Source organism: Triturus cristatus, chromosome 5_2 (assembly GCF_964204655.1).
Source record: "Triturus cristatus chromosome 5_2, aTriCri1.1, whole genome shotgun sequence".
In the NCBI taxonomy this organism is placed as follows: domain Eukaryota; kingdom Metazoa; phylum Chordata; class Amphibia; order Caudata; family Salamandridae; genus Triturus; species Triturus cristatus.
The window spans coordinates 911,332,912-911,356,621 of record NC_140588.1 but is presented as its reverse complement, the minus strand read 5'-3'; positions in this window follow the sequence as shown (position 1 = coordinate 911,356,621).

Below are 23,710 nucleotides of genomic sequence, written 5' to 3'. Positions count from 1 at the left end.
CCTTGCGGACCGCATCAAAGTCAGTTCTAGCCATAGCAAAGAACTCTTCAACATTGTCAGAGTTTTCCAAGCCCTCTGCCACTTAAAACATCATCAAACCTTCCCAGGAACTCTGAGACACCCTGGCAGACTTCTTCCACAACACGATCTCCACAGTTTACAAAAGTTCACCCCAATCCACTGCTACCAACATCCTCAGCCTCCTCGCTCCCACTGATGCAAAGCCCGACCACCTGCTCACCACATTGGACCAGTTCACCACTCAAAACCCGACAGCCATCATGAACTCCTTCCACTCAGGAGCACCCACGGACCCCTCAACCTCGAGTGCAAGACGATCAGTAACAACCTTATTGCCATCTTCAACGCATCTGTCACAATGGCCTGATCCGTCAAAGAATGGAAACAGGCAGAGGTCAAACCCCTTCTCAAGAAACCATCTGTAGACACCAGCGAACTCAAGAACTACGGTCAAATCTCTCTGCTCCTTTTCTCTCCACAGTCCTCAAAAGGTCCATCAACCGCCAACTAAAGGAACACCTGGAGAACAGCAATCTTCTGGACACCTCCCAAACTGGATTTCGCACCAACCACAGCACCAAAACCACCCTAATCACTGCCACCGACAACATCTGGACCCTCCTTCACTGGGGAGAAACGGCAAACCTGATCTTCCTTGACCACAGCAAACCGTATCCCACCACACACTTAACAAGAGACTTCACCACATTGGAATCCATGGCTCACCTCCTAGCTCACCGGAAGAACCCAGAGAATCTGCTTACCACCTTTCACTTCAGAACCTAAGAACATCATCTGCAGTGTCCCTCAAAGCTCGTCCCTGAGCCCTATGCTGTTCAACACCTACATGGCCCCCTTAGCTAGCATCATCAGAACCCATGGACTAAACATCAAATCCTATGCCGACAACACCCAGCTCATCCTCTCACAATCAGAAGACCCCTCCACCACGATGGCCAACTTCCACAGGGGCATGATGAGTATTGGGGCCTGGATGAAAGACGACTGCCTGAAACTCAACACAGACAAAACGGAAGTGCTCATCTTCGGGAACAACACCTCCCCATGGAGCGATGCCTGGTGGCCTTCCAAACCAGGATGCTCACTCACTCCGACAGGCCATGCCCGCAATCGTGGCATCATCCTGGACAGCAAGCTCACTATGATCAACGCAGTCTACTTCGCCTGTTTCCTCACTCTTTGCATGCTCCGTAAGATCTTCAAATGGCTCTCTGTCACCACCAGACGAACCGTCACTCAATCCCTAGTTGCCAGCCTACTGTACGATAGCAACACATTCTACCCGGGAATCACATCGCACCTCCTCAAGAGACTTCAAATCATACAGAATTCAGCGGCCAGACCCATTTTCGATGTCCCAAAGCTTACCCACATCACCCCCACCTCAAAAAACTCCACTGGCTCCCCATTTAGAAGAGATGTCAATTCAAGATGCTGATCCACACCTACAAAGTCCTACACAAGCATGGACCAGCATACAACAACCACCGTCTGAACTTCCACCAACTCTCTAGACACCAGCGCTCTGCCCCCTCTCCCTTGCTCACATTCCCCACTTCCACCTAAGCAACAGTGTATGATGTTCCTTCTCCTACCTCGCTTCAAAGTCATGGAATGACCTTCCCCTTCCCCTCCGAACCTTATCCTTTCTGTTGGAATTCAGGAAGGGACTCAAGACCTGGCTGTTTAACTGAACCCGCCCAAAGCAGCAGGTTCTCAGCACCTGGATACAATCACGGGTGATTAGCTGCACTTTGTAAGTCCTGTTTGATTGATTGATTGTAGGCGACACTGGTCTCTTCTTGGTCCTTCTCTGATGCAAGTTACTCAGAACTGAGAATCTGCTGTCGAGGGTGTCAGTAGTTAATGGGTAGTTAGTCCCTGCAGCTAGTCCACCCTTGAGGTGACCACATCTGGGGATGTGGGTCACCTTTTCTCCCCATAACTCTCTATTCTGACACTCCTATTGATGGCAGGAAACTACATTTAGTGAACAGACCAGTCTGCCCACCCAGGAGGTGTGGCTACCCTTCTGGGGATGTACACCTCCTTGACTCACTAATTTCCCAACTGTCTGGGAGCAAATGTGCCTGGTGAAGTGGGGCTGTTTCCTCTGCTGGGAGTCAGCTCTTCGGCATATCAGAAGCGGTGCATCCTTTGAATCTCACCTCCTTGATGTGCCACTTCACTAGCCTGCTTGGGAGGAGGGAGTGTTGAAAATTGAAACAGCGATGTGATTAAGCATTCACTAAAGACATGAATTCCCCTTAGGACCGAGTTTCTTCCCTTATGTTGACTAATGTTTGGACTCCATTTTGCATTGTCGTATCTCCACGTGCTCAGCACGAGAAGAGTCCTATCTCTGTATCAGTTGCTCTTTATCAATCTGCCCAGTCACAGTCTATAAATAGCTCCTTTGTCCGTCTGGTGCATGCCCAGACTTGACCACATCTGTTATCAGTTAGTCCTTGCTTGACCATGTTTTTGCGGGCTCAGGAAATTAGTTACTCCGCCCACATATTGATTCTGTATCGAAAATGCCCATAAAAGGTAATGAATTCTGCTTCATGTTGTATCCACCCACTTATGAGCCCCTCTTTTGTGTATAAAAGGGGACCATGTACGCAAGTTCTTTGTGCTACTCTATACAATACTGAAGAGTGTTGTATAGGTTGTAGGACCACCCTTAAGGGTTAATAAACTTTGTCTTTGTACTTTGCAGTTTCCGTGCCAACTTCCTTGTAGCTTCCATTACAGGAGAGCGAACCCTTGTATGCTGCGGGCCTAGCTGGGGCCTGTATTCATCAATTGGCGCCCGTCACGTGAGGCTCATCGGCGACTCGGATGCTCGAAGGACTGGTCGTGACGAAGGTGAGGAATTTGGCCGGGGATGTGATCACTGCCAGTGGCGTCTTTTAGCCCTGGCATCCCGAGGTTTTCTTCCTCCCCTTCCGAACTGACCTTCTGGGTGGCGCCGGTCCTCGACTGAGACCTCTTCTGTCGGTTTTGCCGTGACAGCCGTTTGGGCGAATTTTGGAGCTTGGCAGTTGGAATCTGGACACTCTTGATTGGTAAGAACCGTTGTACGGTACTTGCTCCGAGTTTTGAAGCCTGGGTTGGCTATTTGAGTTTGGTTTTGTGATGACCAGTCATGCTTTGTATTGATTACTGTGAGAATATATGCGTTGCAACACATATAGGCAGGTAATGTGGAGATATTTCTCCGGAGCTGTGTAAATTTGAACGGCGCAACGTTTAAGTGCCATTTTTGATAATACTGCATATTTTGCATTATTTTTGAGCATGCCTGCTTTTAGCGCACTCCGTAAGTGGTGCTGCTGCTTTGGAAAGCGGTTAAATCTTGAGGAATCTGCTCCAGCCCCCCCAGAGGGGACTCCTAATAGGGATATGTATGTGAAGCATGGTCTTTCTTCTATAATGTACAGCACAGTATGGAGGAAATATACCAAAAAGGATCCTGAGTTGCGCTGGCCTTTGTATGGATCATTTGATATGCGTAAGATTGAGTATGTGGAACAGTGTATGTGTAAACGGCGTGCTCGGCAAGACATGTTTGAGTGTGTACGGTTATGGGTGAAGGAAGTGCGTGAGCGAGAGAAACGTGAGAAAGCGCTGTTTGATAAAGAGCAACGGAAGAATGATCATGTGCGAGCACAGGAAGCGAAGCGTCTGGAGGAAAGAGAACTGGCGGAGAGGCAAGAGAAAGAGCGTAGGTTGCAAGTCTCGGGTCAATATGCTGTCCACCAGCCACTTTATCCTGTCCTTACTAATCTTGAAGATGATTTTTATTTATTAGATCGTTCTCCGCCTCCTTATGCTGGCGCGTCGGCCCCGAGATCACAGGATTCTGGATTGGGTTCGGATAAGGTAGACACGCGGTCCATGTTATCAGTTGACCGAATGGGTGAGCTTCGGAAAGTTTCTTTTCGTGCACTTAAGGTCAAGTTATCCCTCATTGAATTGTTGGACTCTTGGGAAAAGTGGCAGGATAGAGAGAAGTTGTATTTTTTGGGACACTTTTCTGATGAAGTGATTTCTGCCTTTCGGAAATATTCAGAAGTTTTTGAACCTGATGATGTAGTATTAGATGCTAAGGCATTGCGTAATGGTGTTTTTTCTCCCTCTAAGGCACCTGATGCGGTTCGACGGCTGTTTGCATTACGGGACGCGACGAGTGACCTTAAGGAGAGAGCGCGCCAAAAGGCAGGGGAACAGGAGCAGTCGAATCCACGTGTCGGCGATGACCAGTCATCTACCTCCCACTCAGATAAGAGCGAACTAGTGCATGCTAAACCGATGCGAGAGGCAGCGCCTTTGTATGTTCCTCCTAAAGGAGCGGGAACTAGTTTGGATATTACTTCGGCCGATGCTAAGGGATATTTTGTGTATAATTGGGTCTATACTCCCTGGCATAGGGCTGATGTTATGGCATTAAAGAATGCTTTACCTGACCCCCGCAAAAACCCAGCGTCCTTTTATGAAGAGGTCGAAGGGGCCTTGAATTCTTGTACTATGACTTTAGCAGATATAGATTTGTTCTTTGGGCTCATATTACCACCGGATATGTGGAGATCTGTGCGGAAGGTGGATGATGTTCCCGCTTTTAAGGCTAAGTGGTCCGAAATTGAGGATGAGGATAGGGAAAGAAAACCCGCGCAAAAACCACCGCAAATTATTTTAGATCTTCCCGCTGCTATCTTGACCAAGTTGAAAATGATTATTCCCCCTAAAAAGATTGACTGGAATATGTTAGCATCGTGTAAACAGAAGGTTGATGAATCAGTCTCAGATTTCTTTACGCGTTTTGAGGAGACATTTCACGATTTTAGTGGTCAGTCACTTACGGATGATACGGGTAGACATCTTTTTGTGGATAAATATGTGGCGAATTTATTACCGGGAATAGCAGCTCGTTTAAAAGCGAGTGAAAGTTCCTGGTCCACTTCGTCTCTGGCATCCCTCCTGACTATGGCTCAGTATTATGAGCGTCAGGAACAAGAAGCGAAGGGGCAGGAGGAGAAGAAATCGAAAGATTTGAAAACAAAGGTGATGTTAGTGCAAGTGTATGGTCCGCCTCGTCGGGGTGTCGATAGAGGTAGTGGAGGATTCTATGGTCCCCCTTCGGGTCGGTCAGATGTAAATAGGAATCAATGCGCGTATTGTAAACAGTCGGCTCATTGGGCCAGAGATTGTCCGGTGTTGTATGCATCTCGTCAGGGACGTGGTCAAGGTCCAGCGAAAGGTAGAGGGGGTTTTTCGAATTTCAGAGGGAATTCTAATGATCGTGCTCGCTTTGAACCTAACGCGCAGCAGCGAGATAGACCCAATGTATTTGATCGACAGCACCAGTATCAAATGTCAGGGATTGACAGCTCTGGGTACCATGATTCGCGGCATGCATAGGAATGCGTTGGATGGGGTTTGGAATCAGTTGAAGTGCCGGTTGATCAGAAGGGTCCTTATGTTTCAGCAAAGGTTTTGGGTTCTACTGATCGGTTCTTAGTTGATACAGGAGCGACCCGTAGTGCGCTATCCAAACAATTGGTTCCGAGCGCTCCCCCATCTGGCTTAATGGTTACATCGGTAGGGTTTGATGGTACACTCTCTTGAAGCCCTCTTTCCCGACCCCTTGCATTCCATGTTGATCCCTTTTCTGCACCCTGTCCGTTTCTGCTTGCCCCCAACACGCCTGACAACATTATGGGTCTTGATATGCTCAAGCACTTCCGAGCTACGATCCGCTGCTCCCCCGCTGGAGTGCGTGTGATATTAAATGATAATCACCCGATGGCAGACCGGATGTGTGTGGTCGTGGAGGATTCTGTGTTAGCTTCCCTCCCTCATTCTTTGTGGGCTACTTCAGATACCGATGTGGGACGGATGGTGATTCCACCTGTCCATATTAGTGTCCAGGAGGGTGCGGTGTTACCGCGCCTCCCTCAGTATCGCATTTCCCAGGAGGGGGAGGAGGCACTTATTCAGATTGTGCAGGATTTGATTAAGGTGGGGGTAGTGGAAGAAGTTCCCTATAATGTTTGCAACAGTCCTATTTTACCCATCTTGAAGAAAGACACAGATGCTAAAGTTTATCGGTTTATCATTGATTTAAGAGAAGTGAACAAGATCGTGATACCTCAGTATCCAGTGGTTTCTGATATCACGACGTTGCTCACTTTGGTCCCGCCAACGGCGACCACGTTTTCAGTTATTGATTTGAAAAATGCCTTCTTCTCGATCCCTATTCATCCCGATAGCCGATACCTTTTTGGTTTTACTTTGAATAATAGGTCTTATAGATTTTGTAGAGTTCCTCAGGGCTACACAGAAAGCCCTAGCATTTACAGTCAAGCATTGAAAAGGCAATTGGATTCCTTTGTTCTGCCCGAGGGTGTCGCCCTTATACAATATGTCGATGACATCTTGTTGGCGGCTGACACTCCTGAGCTGTGTGAGAAGAGTACGTTATCCTTGCTTTCCTTTTTGGCATCTCACAATCACAAGGTGTCGAAGAAGAAATTGCAATTCTGTAGACCGAAGGTGACTTATTTGGGTCACCTTTTGTCTAGGGAGGGGCGCGCACTCACATCAGATCGTATTCAAGCAATTTTGGACACGCCAGTGCCTTCCACACAGAAGGACGTGCGTGCATTTTTGGGTCTTGTTTCTTTTTGTAGGCAATGGATATTGGGGTTTTCACACATAGCTAAACCATTGTTAGCCCTTTTGACAAAGGACACACCAATTCCTCTTCCCTGGTCAAACGAGTGTGAAATGGCATTTCAGCAATTGCGACAGGCCCTTTGTTCAGCACCAGTGTTAGGGACCCCTGATTATACGAAGCCCTTTTCACTGTATGTGCATGAGAAAGATGGATGTGCATTATCAGTTTTAGTGCAGATGCACGGCGACAAGCAGCGCCCTTGTGCATATTTTTCAGCCGTACTTGATCCTGTTGCCCGAGCATTGCCTGGTTGTTTTCGCTCGGTTGCGGCGACAGCTGTGTCAATACGTCAAAGTGAGGGAATTGTGTTATCTCACAAACTGTTGGTATTAGTCCCCCATGCTGTTGATGCCCTGCTTAATCAGACATAGACGCAGCATTTGACCAGTGCCCGTTTAACGGGATATGAGTTGACGCTTTTGGCTCCTCATATTACGTTAAAGAGGTGTGTAACGTTAAACCCGGCCACATTGTTGCCGTTCCCGGAAACTCAGTCTGAAGCACGGAAGGCACACAACTGTATTCTTGTGACTGAGGAACAGACAAAGGGTCGTGTTGATCTCCAGGATACGCCCTTTACAGATGTAGATGGAGAACTGTGGGTGGACGGATCATGCCTGAAGCTACCAGATGGTACGAATTCAGCAGCGTATGCAATCACCACACTGCAAACAATAGTGGAGACAGCACGCATACCACAGAAATCAGCTCAAGCAGCGGAACTGATAGCATTAACACAAGCATGTGAGCTCAGTGCACGAATGTGTGTGAATGTTTATACAGATAGCCGCTATGCCTTCGGAGTAGCGCACGATTTCGGCCTACTCTGGAAGGAGAGAGGGTTTCTAACGTCACATGGAGCGCAGATAATGTACGGGGAGTTAGTCCACAACCTCTTGACTGCATTAACATATCCAAAGAAGATTGCTATAATTAAATGTAGTGCCCATAAGAAAGTGGTTGATAAAGTTGGAGAAGGGAATGCTTTGGCAGACCGGGTGGCACGAGAGACTGCGATGCAGCCTGGTGTTACTGCAATGTATGTTGTGAAGTCACAGGCAGAAAGATGGCACGATGCTAGGAGAGAGGTGCTGGAAATACAGAGGACCGCTTCCGATAAGGAACGGGAGCAATGGTCCAATGATGGAGAATTAGATGACGAAGGATGTTGGAGAAATAAGCAGATGGATAAATGGAAGTTACCCACAGCCTTTGTACAACCGATGGTTCAGCTGGCACATGGACTAGCGCATGTCGGAGCTTCCGCAATTGTTAAATTACTCACTCGAGTTTGGGAGCATCCGGAGATCGCTAGTGCGGCAAAGAGGGTAGTGCAGACTTGCATGATTTGCTTGAGATATAACCCGGGAAAGGGTACCAGAACTCCAGCAGGAGGATTTGCGGTACCTACTGCACCCTTTGAGGTTTTGCAGATGGATTACATCCAGCTTGAACGCTGTAACAATCTGAAGTATGTTCTAGTAGTGGTTTGTGCCTTCAGTAAATGGGTTGAGGCATACCCTACGAAAGACAATACTGCAATGACTACAGCCAAGATGCTATTGAAGGAGTTCTTCCCTCGATACGGTGTTTGCAGATTGTTGTGGAGTGATAACGGGCCTCATTTTATAGCAGACGTTATAAAGTATGTCCTGAAGGGTCTAGGCATTACCCAGAAGTTCCATGCAGTATTTTACCCTCAGTCTGCAGGATTGGTTGAGAAGTATAACGGTACTCTGAAGCTCAAGATCGCTAAGATCCAAGCTTTGACTTCTTTGACTTGGCCAGACGCTTTGCCGCTGGCATTATTGTCAATTAGATCGATACCGCATTCTCGAACCGGTCTCACACCTTATGAGATCGGCTTTGGGCGCCCAATGAATATTTGGGGTCCACCAAAACCTAAGTCTGTGTATGATGTACCTTGTGTAATGATGAATGATTATCTGGCACAGTTAACGGATAATTTGGTTTCTATTCATCAACAGGTCCGAGAGGCGCTCCCTGATCGGTCCACAGGTGAAGGTCATAATCTCCGACCTGGAGACTATGTTATGCTGAAGATTTTTGAGAGGACGAACAGTTTGGAGCCGAGATGGGTTGGTCCTGAGCAAGTCTTACTTGCAACGAGGACGGCTGTGCGGGTTTCCAATCGAAAGAACTGGATCCATTCCTTGCACTGTCGCAAAGTGCCGCCCGGATTGGTGGAGCCTGCTGTATTGACCGACCATCGAGAAATTCTGACTGCGGAGAAAGGCCGTGCTGTGGAACCGAACGACACTGAGGAGCTCTTTCCGGACCAAGCGATTCCTGGAGGAAGAAGATATCACCTCAGACCGAGGAAGTGACTGCTGTATCCAAAGTTGTCAGAACGGCACTTAGGTTAGTGAAACGGAGAGCCAATGTGGCAAGGGGGGGGGGATCAGCCCTGCATTAGTGTAGCGACACCCGTCTTGGCCCGCTGGTGAAGAAATCAACCGCTGCCTAAGGGGAAGAGTTCTGACAACCTTTTAGTTTCAGGAAGATATTGACTTTTTACTCTAAGATGGAAAAGAAGAAGATTCTTTGCGCAACAGGTTTTATTATTACAGTAGCTATTGTTGGTATAACCACATGGTTTGTTGAGGATGTGACTCCTGCCTGGGAGTTGCTTGTTTTGACTACTCCAGTGCCTGAGGAGCACTACTTTTATACACTTCCGTATCAAGAACTGAAGCATCGTCAGTCTTATTTGATTAACACTTTCATCCAGATGTTGCATCATACCCACGTTGCCACGAATGCTACGAACTGTTGGATATGTGGTATGATGCCAGCTCATCAGAAGAAAGGAGGAACGCCATTCATACCTCTTCCTTTTTCTCATAATGGCTCCTGTAGAGCATGGTACACTTTGCTGTTTGCCACACGGAAACCTACAGTGGGACGATTACTTTTCAGACTTAATAGGGAGTGTCATCAAGATAAGGATGGCTATCCACAAGCGAATGGGACAATATGGGAATGGGAAGAGTATCGACCGGACAATGAATCGATTCCCTACATCTTCACGAACACCAGAGACACTACAGGACAAGAGCGCTTTGTGATTCAGGTGGCACAAGCTCAAGCGGACCTGTGTGTCCAGAGTGTGGGTCATATTCCTGTCGGTGTTAGTGATTGTATCATCGTGCTGAATATAGACGGGCTAAATAACAGTACTTTCTTAGCCTCCCATAATACATACTTTGTGTGTGGGAATAAGGGTTATTATCGCTTACCGGCCGGTTGGTCCGGAGTATGTTATGTAGCATTCTTATTACCTCCTGTATTCTTGGCACCTGCATCTTATCATAAAGATTTGAAGTTGTTGAATAATGTGACTGTAAATAGGTATAAACGTACTCTATCTATTGATGACGTTGATCAAACTGATACTAGCTTACAGCAGTATATTGATTTCAATTTAGGATTGTTTTTCTTTGTTGGGGCTGCTCTAAATAGTAGGAAAGTTCGAAGATTAACAAGAGTTGTAGAGGCTGTGACAAATCAGACCGCTGCTGCTCTTGGGAATCCTACGGAAGAATTGCAAATTACTAGAATTGTTGCATTACAGAATCGTATGGTATTAGATGTTATGTTAGCTGACCGAGGTGGAGCATGTAAAATTATTGGAAGTAGTTGTTGTGTGTTTATTCCTGACCACACGCCATCAGTTTATAATGCTATCAATAAATTGCATAAAAGTGCAGCTGAAATCCATACAGAAAATGGCACTTGGACCTTTTCTGGATGGTTTTGGGCATTGATTACTACGTGGGGATGGAAGGTTTTAACTGGTCTCTGTATTATCGTAGCAATTCTGTTTTCTTGTTGCATTTGTGTCCAATGTGGTCCTTTACTCTGTTCCCTATGTGTATCATTCTGTATTCCTGATAAGAAAGCTATTGCCAATGTCACCTATCAGAAACATTTAACTAAGGAAGTAGAAGAAATGATGAAAATTGACATATATGATGATTATTCTAATAAACCGGATGTCTTCAGTAAATGCTGAAAGGGTCGTCTGTTGAAAATTGAAACAGCGATGTGATTAAGCATTCACTAAAGACATGAATTCCCCTTAGGACCGAGTTTCTTCCCTTATGTTGACTAATGTTTGGACTCCATTTTGCATTGTCGTATCTCCACGTGCTCAGCACGAGAAGAGTTCTATCTCTGTATCAGTTGCTCTTTATCAATCTGCCCAGTAACAGTCTATAAATAGCTCCTTTGTCCGTCTGGTGCATGCCCAGACTTGACCACATCTGTTATCAGTTAGTCTTTGCTTGACCATGTTTTCGCGGGCTCAGGAAATTAGTTACTCCGCCCACATATTGATTCTGTATCGAAAATGCCCATAAAAGGTAATGAATTCTGCTTCATGTTGTATCCACCCACTTATGAGCCCCTCTTTTGTGTATAAAAGGGGACCATGTACGCAAGTTCTTTGTGCTACTCTATGCAATACTGAAGAGTGTTGTATAGGTTGTAGGACCACCCTTAAGGGTTAATAAACTTTGTCTTTGTACTTTGCAGTTTCCGTGCCAACTTCCTTGTAGCTTCCATTACAGGAGAGCGAACCCTTGTATGCTGCGGGCCTAGCTGGGGCCTGTATTCATCAGGAGGTGTGACTTCCTTCGTGTTCAAACCTTTGTTCCTGACTCCTGGGAGTGATCACACTGCCTGACAGGAGGTCAGAATCCTGTCTTGGCGGCAGCATGCGTGGGAACGCAAGGGCTTGCCAGCCAGAGCACAGAGAAGATGGCGCAACCAGGTGGGCAACTTCTAAGGTCACCATCTGGGTGCATGACACGTCACCAAGAGCACGAGATTCATGTCAGGGGTGAGAAGGCACGTTGTTTGATACCAAACATGACATATTTCGGCAGTACCATAATGGAGCTGCCAACCTCAAGAATGCCCGGGTGGCAGTCCATGTTATCCTATAGACCGCTAACACTTATTGTAATTTCCAATGGGGAACACCACTATAGGGTCATATAGGCCTGCACTTACATGTCCTCACCTTTAATATACTGCATCCTGTTTCCTGGGCTGAGAAGGCCTTTCTTAGAGGGGATTGACATATATTAAAGATAGTGTCGTTGACTGTGCCACACATGGTGAAGGCACAGTCGAGTTCAAGCAGTTTGCACTGCTCCTGCTGTCTGCAATGGCAGGCCTACCATCAGTAGTTTGCTTGGGTAACCTAAGGTGGCACAAAACCATGCTGCAGCCCTGGGGACTCCTTTACCACCCATGCCCATATAGTATGGACATATAACGTGTGACGTATTTGCCAATTTGGGACTACCAAGTCAAACATAACAGTTTTGGGAGAAAGCACAGGCACTGGGGTCTGGGCAGCAGACTCCAGTGTACTATCAGAGTCACAACAATCAGCATTTGAAGCAAAAAGTGTGGGGCGGTAACCATACAAAAAGGGCAATTTCCTACAAATTCTTATAAGGCACATGCAGTACACACTTCCCTCACACAAAGAGCAGTAACAGCACAGGTTTCTGAAACTGAGGCTTTACTCATATGGAGAAGGTACAATACAGGCATATGCAGAGCACACTTCCCTTCACAAACAGAGCAGGTACTCAAACACAACCACAACACAAGCTTCCCTAAAATAAGATAGAAGGTACAGTGGCAAGCCTCACTCACGGCCACAAAGGATATATAATGCAAGTGTTTGTCAGAGTCTAGAAACATGACCCATGTCTTTAGGGCATTCATCTACACAATCACACAAAAATTACTCTAACTGACCATCCAGTGGTCGGTGTAGGTGCACTTAGATGGAAAGATGTGAAGGATATGGTAAGGGAAAATTAAACTTCACCAATGGGTGAGCAAGGAAGCACTTCCTTTTGGTTTAGTTACCCTCACACACCCTAGTGGTGTCATGCTTCATCATCGGTGACTTGAAAAAGATAATAAATAAAAAATGGTCCATATTAACATCTAATAAACTATCCTTTGAAAAACCCATGTTCTCATTCAGAAAAAATTAAAGTCTGAGAGATGCCCTAGTACACACCAATACATTTACACCCAGAACTACAAATCAGATGACACTATGGGGAACGCCGTCTGTCACGGGACATTACCCCTGCGGATCATGTGTGGCCTGCCCATTTACAGAACCCACTAAGACATTAGAACTAGGCTTACAGTCACCGTGGGAACAAAGGTCACACACTAATTGCAACTCTGAATCAGTACTCTACATGATCAAATGCCCGTGTGACATGATGTACATCGGTATGACAAGTCGGAAAGTGAAAGTTCACATCAGCGAACATAGAAGCACCATACGACGAGCAGTGACAGCAACTAGGCTCACGGCACACTATCATGAAAAAAATCATAAAGACCTAGGGCCCGATTCACAGAACTAACTTAAGACAAAATCCTAAACTTACTACCATTTTGGTATTCACAGAAGGCACTTACTCATTTTGGTATTCACAGAAGGCACTTACTCATTTCGGTATTCACAGAAGTTAGGAGTCCTAACTTTAGGACTCCTAAATGCCTTCTGTGAATACCGAAAGTCTTAAAATTAGGATTTTTCTCAGTTTAGTAGTAGTATAGTTAGGACTCCTAACTTTAGGACTCCTAAATGCCTTCTGTGAATACCGAAAGTCTTAAAATTAGGATTTTTCTCAATTTAGTAGTCCTTAGGGCTACTAAATTGAGAAAATCTTAAAATTAGGATTTTTCTCAATTTAGTAGTCCTTAGGACTAATTTTAAGACTTTCGGTATTCACAGAAGGCATTTAGGAGTCCTAAAGTTAGGAGTCCTAACTATACTACTACTAAACTGAGTAAAATCCTAATTTTAAGACTTTCGGTATTCACAGAAGGCATTTAGGAGTCTTAAAGTTAGGACTCCTAACTTCTGTGAATACCGAAATGAGTAAGTGCCTTCTGTGAATACCAAAATGAGTAAGTGCCTTCTGTGAATACCAAAATAGTAGTAAGTTTAGGATTTTGTCTTAAGTTAGTTCTGTGAATCGGGCCCACAGAAATTAAATGGACTGTACTGGAAAAGGTCAAAAACACGGGGAATCAACAGCATAAACTCCTAGAGCGAGAACAACGATGGGTATATCGTTTGAAGACCCATGAGAAGGGCCTTAACGATTGTATACCCTGGAGTCAACTAAATAGGTAAACTGACCACTTACCCTTCCCCACTTTGATCTAGGTCCCCTTAAAAATGACCATATGTTAGGAGGGTGGTCGACAACATCTTACTTTTTGAATAATATAGGGTACCTCTGTTAGTACACTGTTACCAGTCTCTCCACCATAAATGATAGTCTAGCTTCACACTATCTGAACAGATATTGATGTAACCTTTTTTATATGATGCACGATCATGTTTTATGTTCACGCCACTTCAGACACAATAAGTTAGAACTTTGCACAGTTGTGATCTTCATGGTTAATTATGTAACTTTCTACCTTCACCTCTGAGTGAGTAACTACTACCGGGGTCTCTCAACATCTATACCCCATGAGCACCGTAGGGCTCCCTTTCGTTAACCCGACTTTTGCTTGTGGTTAACTTCCTTTACACCAAGCATCAATTAGATCCATTCTGACCCACTATATTTACTCCCATCTCATATCTCAATAGAGATAAATATTCCGAGGCACTTCCCGCCCGGATGGCACCCATTAAGTAAATGCTATGTGCTTAGTCGAATCACCGGTTCCTATGGCACATACTACACTTCTCATGATTCTATGGGCAGCCGTGTCGACGCCATTACGTCACGCGCCAGAGAGGACCAATCTCCTCTCTGCCGCACAACACGGAAGTACAAATCCACCGATGAACGTTCTAACGGCGCAAAACGCCAGGGATCGGGACCTACTAGGTGGACAGGCGGGGCAGGACTCTTGATAAAGTAAGTCGGGATAATTTTAAAATGGCCTCGGACACGAACGCACCTCATCTTGAAAGAGATGCGATTTTTGATTATACCCGTGAATACTTTTCTCCTTACGCCGCATTTTCCAAACTTTTTCTTTCTCATTCCGGGGGTCCCATGATAGGGTTTGACTATAGAGCTACCCCCATTAGCCTTGCGGTCCCCTGAGAAACGGGAACTCTCCGAAGTTCGGGTAAGAATGGATGCATGTGTGTACTTTTAATATACCTCTACATATGTGTCTATAACAATCGGACATGTTCTCAGTTGCTATGTTCATTCACAGATATGGCTTGAGTGTTGTATGAGAGCGAGATCCGGAGAGTTTTTACTTTGATAGTACGCACCAACTGGCATGAATCATCAGTCAGTATGCGAGCAAAATCGCCACCGCACAATATATCTGTCACGTTGATTAATTGTGTACAGATACAGATATGAGTGGCACATGTCTGGATAGAGCTGTACACCACAATGTCATAGACTCACTTGGCACATATAGGTGTCGTTCTCTTTCCTAAGCACGATTAGGGGACACATTACTTTGGAACTACCACGGAGCAAGCTTACAAGTATAAATTGTTTTTTTGTCTTCTATGTTCTCTTTTACAGATGGAGCACGACGCATGACAGATTAATTAATCAGTCTCTCACACAATGAGCAGCTACTCTGCCCTTGCCTCACAGACAGGATAGGGAATCCCCTCTTCTGCTATCCAGGGTGGCCTCCTTTGCCCTGAAGAAAGTCCTGGACCTTTACGGCCTTACACGGACTGAAACATGTTGGCACTAGGGTCTTAGGACCATAACACTCCCAAGAAGACCCATACTTTTAAATTAGAAATTTTATTAACCCAGACAGACCCAAAAATAAAGGGAAACTGGGGATCTGCCCACATGGGATCTGCCCATGGTGAAAGAAAACAGCTTATAACAATCGACCAGTTTAACATGGAAAAAGGGAGGCTAACAGGAATGCTCTGATAGACACATTCTTTGAACAAGAGGCAACAACTAGCACTGGAAGCGGTGCATTTAACAGTTCTCATAAATCAGATGCCAGAAGTAAATTACGCGCTTGGGAGAAACTCACAAAAAAAGAAATTAACAAATGGTGGGAAGTTGCATCGCTCAAGAAGTACTTAGAGGTGAAACGTGTCCCACGTGGATTGCGGATCAATTTGATGCCTAATCACCAAGACACCAGCAATGATCTACTCAGTGAGTGGGGAGAATACATCTTGAAATCATCTTTGGGACTAATGGAAATTTTAGTAAAACATATTGAGCTGGCTTTAGAGAAAACCACAATGCAATTAAAAGAATTGGAAAAAGAACTAGCCACGTTGGACATGAACTCAGAATTAACTAAATTCAAGGAGGAATTGGAGCACTATATAGAGAAGCATGAAGAAACAGTACGATTGAGGAAACAATCCAAATTTCAGAGAGACAAAGAAGACTATTCAGAGGGTCGTATCTTCACATATGCCAGAAAATATGATAGACTCAAGCAAGAAGAGAAATTAGATTTTGCAACTAATATGGGCAGTTTGTCATCGCTAACATCTACTGAGGCCAGTGATGGAGAGGTGTATCAAGGAGATACAAGACCAAAGTGCTCTTTTTTAGGCGAAATGAGGCTGGCGCTCCAACAAAAGAATTGGGAAAAGACCATGGGATCGCCAGTAAAAAGCAGCCGGGGAAGAGGCCGGGTCGAGGGAATCCCCGCAGAAACCAACAAGACGAGGCAAACGACATGCCAAACCAAATTTCCAACACAAATCGAGTGGGAACAACAACGAGGAGCATGCGGCAGAAATGGAATTAGGAATACTTGCTGAGAATAAGACCCAGGATTTGGAAGTAATCAATCTCTCAAAGAAAACAATAACTGAAACTGAATTGCAACTTTTGAAACGTGGTCTCAATTTATGTCCCACCAATACCATTGATTTGGCAGAAACAAGAATAGATTTATACAAATTTATTCGGAAAATCAAATTAGCGAAACTCTTTGTGGAAAACCCGAAGATGGCTAAATACAGCAAAAATACTTCAACTCCCGACATGGATTTACTGGTGAAAGATACGGAACATTTCATTACCCTAATGGAATTGGAACACAGTCCTGAGCATGAAAGGAGAGAATTGCAGACACATTGCTTGCAATTGGGAGCTGGATGTAGTAAAAAAAAAACCTCAATCTAAATTCTATCCGCAACTAGCACAGGGCAATAAAATTGACGCATTCCACGAATGTGTAATAAAATATCTGTACCGAATCAATCATTCTAAAAAGAAAAAAGACAATCTCTCATTTGAGGAGCGCAAATCATTACAAGATCTGAAAAATGACGATACCATCGAAATAAAAATGGCGGATATGGGGGGTAACATCATCATCCTGGAAAAAGAAGAATACATGCGAGAAGCATATTCCCAGCTGAGTAATAGAGAATATTACGAGAAATTAAAAGCAAATCCAACAAAGAAATGGAAAGAGGAGCTAGACGTAAAACTGGACCACTGGAGACAACAAAACCTACTGGATGAAGATGAGGTGAAATACCTCAAGCTGGAACATCCCAAAATGGCGACAATATACTTCCTGCCCAAGGTTCATAAAAACCCAACCAAACCACCTGGGAGACCCATAATTTTGGCGAAAGGGACACTATTGGAGCCTATGGCTAACTTCTTGGATGTATTTTTGTTACGTTATGTGAAAGGTTTAACATCATACCTACAGGACACGGGCGACTTATTGAGGCAATTGCAGGAAACACCATGGCAAGCAACATACAACTTGATAACTATGGATGTGGTATCACTATACTCCAACATCAAAAATGATATTGGCATAAGAGCATGCGAACACTTCTTACAGGAGAGAAATATTCAGTTCGCTGACCACAACAAAATGCTGCTAGAAATGATCAAAATCTGCTTGGAACAAAATACATTTGTTTTTGGGGAAGAGATCTATCGCCAAGTGAAAGGTACAGCGATGGGCTTTTCCTTTAGTCCAAGTTATGCCTGCCTAACCATGGGTCTATGGGAAAAGATCTGGGCTTGGAGAAGTGAAAATGATCGATTTGTTAATAAGACCATAACATGGTTGCGATACATTGATGATTTGCTAATAGTATGGGATGGAACCAAGGATGAGTTTGCTAAATACTTTGAGATATTGAACAACTCAGATTTTAACCTCAAGTTCACATATGACATCAGTGATGCACGTGTTGTATTTTTAGACACTGAAATCTACATTATGAACGATGCAGTTCACACCACCTTGCATCGTAAGAACACGGCAACCAACGCGGTCCTTTACGCTGAATGCTTCCATCAAACCAGCTTAATCAAAAACATCCCTTATGGGGAATTTCTCAGAATCAAAAGGATATGCTCTCAGGAAGAAGAATGGCAATACAAAGATTTGAAAAAAGAAAATATAATTCTCAAACCATTCATGCAGCATTACAACGTTCGGAAACTGTAAAAAGAACTGAACTAATAAGAGAGAGATCAAATCATGATGAAAAAGACAAAAAAATACAACCGATAACAACCTACAATACGGAAAATCAACAACTAATGAAAATATTGCGCAAGAATTGGCACATCTTACTTTTGGATTCCACGGTATCGAAAATAGTAGGAGACCATCCCAATATTATGTACAGACGAGCAAAAAACTTGCGAGACCAATTGGTCCACAGTCATTTTCAAGATCGAAAAAAACCAGAATCATGGTTGAAACCGAAGGGTTTCTTCAAATGCACCAACTGTAAGGTGTGTATTATTGCTCAGAATATGAAGGAAACAATGATGATAAACAAACGTGTGTGGAAAATCGAACAGTTGATCAATTGCAAAAGTCAATTTGTGATATATGTGATTGAGTGCCCATGCGCGATGAAATATATAGGCAGCACAAAATGTGAATTAAAAAAACGTATTTTAGAACATGTGCGGGCCACAATAAATATGGACAGGAGTAATGCTGTAGCAAAACACATGGAGAAGGAAAATGATGGAAATTGGAAAAAATTAAAATTCTATGCGTTGGAAACAGTGGGAATGCACCCAAGAGGAGGTGATAGAGAAAAAATTCTGAGGCAGAAGGAATCGCGACACATTCTGAACTTCAGAACACTGATGCCTGACGGTTTGAACCAGGATGAGGAACTTCACTATCATCTATGAACTGTTTTTGAAAATGTGCTACTATCGAAATATGTTGACAAAATTGAAGTATATCTGAACATTTACCACATTTAGTCTCCAGTATGTATGTACATACAGGTGCCGATCAGGATCCTGGAAAAAATATCCCCGTACGACTCGTATCCAGTCTTTTTACCGTACGAATCGTACAAGTGCCGTACAAACTGCCAAGTACGATTCGCATGGGAAAAAGTCCATACGAATCGCATTGGGAATAATTCCCCACACGTCCTCGGGTCGGAAAATGTGTCCGACACATCCCCAGACGATTTACCGTACAAATGTGAAAAGTGAAGTCCGACCGCGCAAGTACGATCCATCCCGTGCATCCGATGTCACAACCGTATGGAAATAACACCGTCCGCACCGAACTCCCATAGCAACCATGGAGACATGTGCCCGCATACGCGCCAAACACCCCCCCCAGCCCCCGTATGTACGCACCGAACCCCCCCGTGTATGTACACCCGTGTACGTACAAGTCGTACACCCACCCGTGTATGTACACCCCCCGTGTATGTACACCCGTGTACGTATGAGTTGTACCCCCACCCGTGTATGTACACCCCCCGTGTATGTACACCCGTGTACGTACGAGTCGAACCCCCACCCGTGTATGTACACCCGTGTATGTACGAGACGTACCCCCACCCGTGAATGTACACCCATGTATGTACACCCGTGTATGTACACCCGTGTATGTACGAGACGTACCCCCACCCGTGTATGTATGGAGCGTACCCCCACCCCAACCTTGTATGTACGACCTGTACCCTCACCCGCGTATGTATGGAGCGTACCCCCACCCCAACCGTGTATGTACGACCCGTACCCTCACCCGCGTATGTATGGAGCGTACCCCCTCCCCAACAGTGTATGTACGAACCGTACCCCCACCCCCGTATGCATGGAGCGCACCCCCCATCCCAACAGTGTACGTACGGACCGTACCCCCATCCCCGTATGCATGGAGCATACCCCCCATGCCAACAGTGTACGTACGAACCGTACCCCCACCCCGTATGCATGGAGCATACCCCCACCGCAACCGTGGATGTACGACCCGTACCCTCAGCCGCGTATGTATGGAGCGTACCCCCACCGTGTATGTACGACCCGTACCCTCACCCGCGTATGTATGGAGCGTACCCCCACCCCAACCATGTATGTACGACCCGTACCCTCACCCGCGTATGTATGGAGCGTACCCCGACCGTGTATGTACGACCCGTACCCTCACCCGCGTATGTATGGAGCGTACCCCCACCCCAACCGTGTATGTACGACCCGTACCCTCACCCGCGTATGTATGGAGCGTACCCCCACCCCAACCGTGTATGTACGACCCGTACCCTCACCCGCGTATGTACGGCCCATACCCCCACCCCAACCGTGCATGTACGGACCGTACCCCACCCGTGTATGTACGGAGCGAACACACACCCCACCAGTCTAAGTACGGAGCGCACCCCAGGCCCCAACACCAGCACCTTCACCCAACATCGCGCATGTACGAGTCGTACCAAGCCAGAGACAAGGACAGCACTGTACAACAAAATGGCCGATGTACACACCGTACACACGCTAAAAACACACGTACACAACCAGGACAAAGCTAAACAACACAAGAATACTCTATTCGAATCGCACAAAGCCACAAAACATGTCCAACAAGCACAAATACAACACATTCACTGACCTGCAACTGCCAAACTCCCAAACAGAGGCCCAAAACACAACCACTCCTTATAACACACCCACCCAAAGTTCAAACACAGCCACACCCACCAATGGACCAATAAAAAGGGCCCACACACACAAACCATGAGCCTTTGCAACAGACTCACTGCTGCCAGACCCCACAGACAACCCACAGCACCATACTTGAACCTTTACTACACCTTACACTTGCACACCTTCACACAACCACCTTCACAAACACCCCCTCATCACATTCACACATACACCTGCACAACCACACCCACACACCCACAACCATCCACACCCACACACCCCACAACCATCCACACCCACACCCCTCACCATGCCCACTAACAAGAATCCAAAGTTCACTAGCCAAGAGTTGGAGGTCCTTGTCGACGAAATCCTCAGAGTCGAGCCACACCTCTTTGGAACATTGGTCAGACAGACCAGCAATGCCGAAAAAACAGCCATGTGGCAGACGATTGTCGATGCTGTAAATGCTGTTGCGTCCACCAGAAGGACCAGGCATGAATGCCAAGCCAGGTGGTACGATCTGCGGAGGAGGGTCCGAGCCAAAATGACCGACGACCACAACCAGGCCAACATCACTGGAGGAGGGCAGACGCGTACAATACCATCCCTGGGAGGAGAGGGTGATGGCCATACTGCCGGTGGTGTCAGTGGACAGAGTAGAAGGACTCCGAGAGCCGGATGAGTACACAAACAACTCACCTCACATGGGGGGAACGTCATCCACAACCAAACTCACAATCATGCACGCAACCACCCCAAGCTATCGCATGACTCAACCACACTCCATGAACACGCACATGCCACTAGCACCACCATGCCCCATGCACCCAGCTGGACAATGCCAAGTCACAGTCCACAGAAAACACCAACACAAGGCACGGTAAGCCGGATGGCGGGAGTGTGGGCCCCAAAAATCACATAGTGCAACTCAGAAGCAGACAACAATGCCCTCTGCCCATATGGCCTAGGTCACAGCCAGACAAACAGTGTGTCCCCACACAGGAAAGACTTGCCAGCAAATGGCGGATGCCTTGCATTAAGACATGGGGGTGAAGGCACTTTTTGCACATGACAGCAGCTAATGAACAGCCAACACTGTGAAAGAGTGGCAGCACACACCACCACAGCAGCAGCGCAGACACAGACACTACACCCAATGGGTGCCTGAAGATCAGAAACAAACTCACATGAACAAGCCAAGGGCCATTCAAAGATCTGCAAAAAGTGTGTGCCTAGGAAGCTGGGCTGAGGTGACAGAGGGTGACACACAGAGGGAGGGAGAGGGGGAGAGAGAGGGAGGGAGACACAGGGAGATGGACAGAGGGAGGAGGCTGACACAGGGAGGGAGGGAGAGGGGGACAGAGAGGGAGTGAGAAAGGGAGACACAGGGAGACCAATTCAGCCTTGGGTGGTGTGGGAATGTCTGCTCGTCAGCAGGTGGACTGCGTGCATGTAGACAAGGGTGGCCAGTGCCTGAATCCCCCTCTCTTCTCCATGGCAAAACACTGGGCCATGTCTCAACCTGTGCAACAGCACAATGCCAGCTACCTGCATTATATAAGTGTGTGGAACAACTGCATGTGCCCACATACAGTGCAACACGGAAGGCGCCAATGCATGGCTCGCCACACCTGCTCACTCCACTGCTGACTGCAGTCACAATTGACGCAGCAAGTAAGACTGTGTCACACATAGGTAAAGTCTCAAAAGCTGTGGCCAAGGGACATACCCATGCACAAGTGCACTGGGAGTGGAATGCAAGACATATCCAAATACCCAGAGGAAATGTGCCAACTTTGAAACAAATTAAACATGGATGTTGCATAGAACATAAATAACATTGTCTCTCTCACACACAGGTCAACGTCGTGGATCACCCCCCAACACTGGGGGGAAGACTCACAGGACCCGGCTCTGCGGGATGACGATCCCACCGGCAGCGATGACTCTCACCACTCTGTGGACGACCCCGACCAACCTGGCCCCTCTGGTGTCCAACCACCTGCAGCACCTGCGTCAGGTACATCTGGGCCAACCACCACCCCCACTCCTGCCACATCCAGGAGACACCCAGGATCCCTGCCCCACCACCACAATGCAGCCTGGCTCACCAGGAGGGACACGGTGTACCGGGCACCCAGGAGGAGGCAGGCGACAACGCTAATGCCACCCCTCAGGGGTTCCGGAGACCCGATGTGCCCACAAGGGCAGGTCAGGTGCAAGTGGGCAGGGGCGGTGGGAGTGGAGGACGGCGGAGGCGCGAGCCTGACCAGTTGGCTGCGGAACCGGTATATTCCCATGTCAGAAACATCCTGGACACATCCCGGCAGGACACCACGGGCATGGGCCAGGTTGTGTCCACCCTCAACGAGATGAAGGGGACCCTCGAGGAGATCAAGACCCAGCAGGCCCAGCAACATGCGGAGCAACATCCCTGTCTACTGCGACACCAAGGGCGGATGGAGGACAGACAGGCTGAGCTCGTGACGGTGTTCACGGGAATTCACCATACACTCCGTCGGATGGCCGACAACATGGGCAACCCTCCCTGTGCCACCAGGCCAAGAACATCACCACCCACAGGGAGGGATCAGGAGGAGGAGGAGGAGGAGACATCTGACAGAGCATCCCAAACATCGTCACGGCCTGCTTCTGAGGGTTCCCGCAGGAGGGCGGGTCATCCACGGAAAAGACCGTGAGGGTCGGCGCAACAGCACCATCTCCCAGGACACCTGGCCTGGCACCTGGCCCACTGGACCAACCGCAGCACATCAGCAAAAGACATTCTCTGCCACATGGACTTGCTGGTCACTGTCTGACCAATGTTGACAAAGACCGTGGCATGGACTCTGATGATTTCCAATGGCAAGGACACCAACTCCCCCAGTGAACTTTGGATTCCACACACCCGGAAAGCCCCTCTTGTCATACCCACCCCCCACGTACCCCAACACAAATAAAAAGTTACACGATAAAG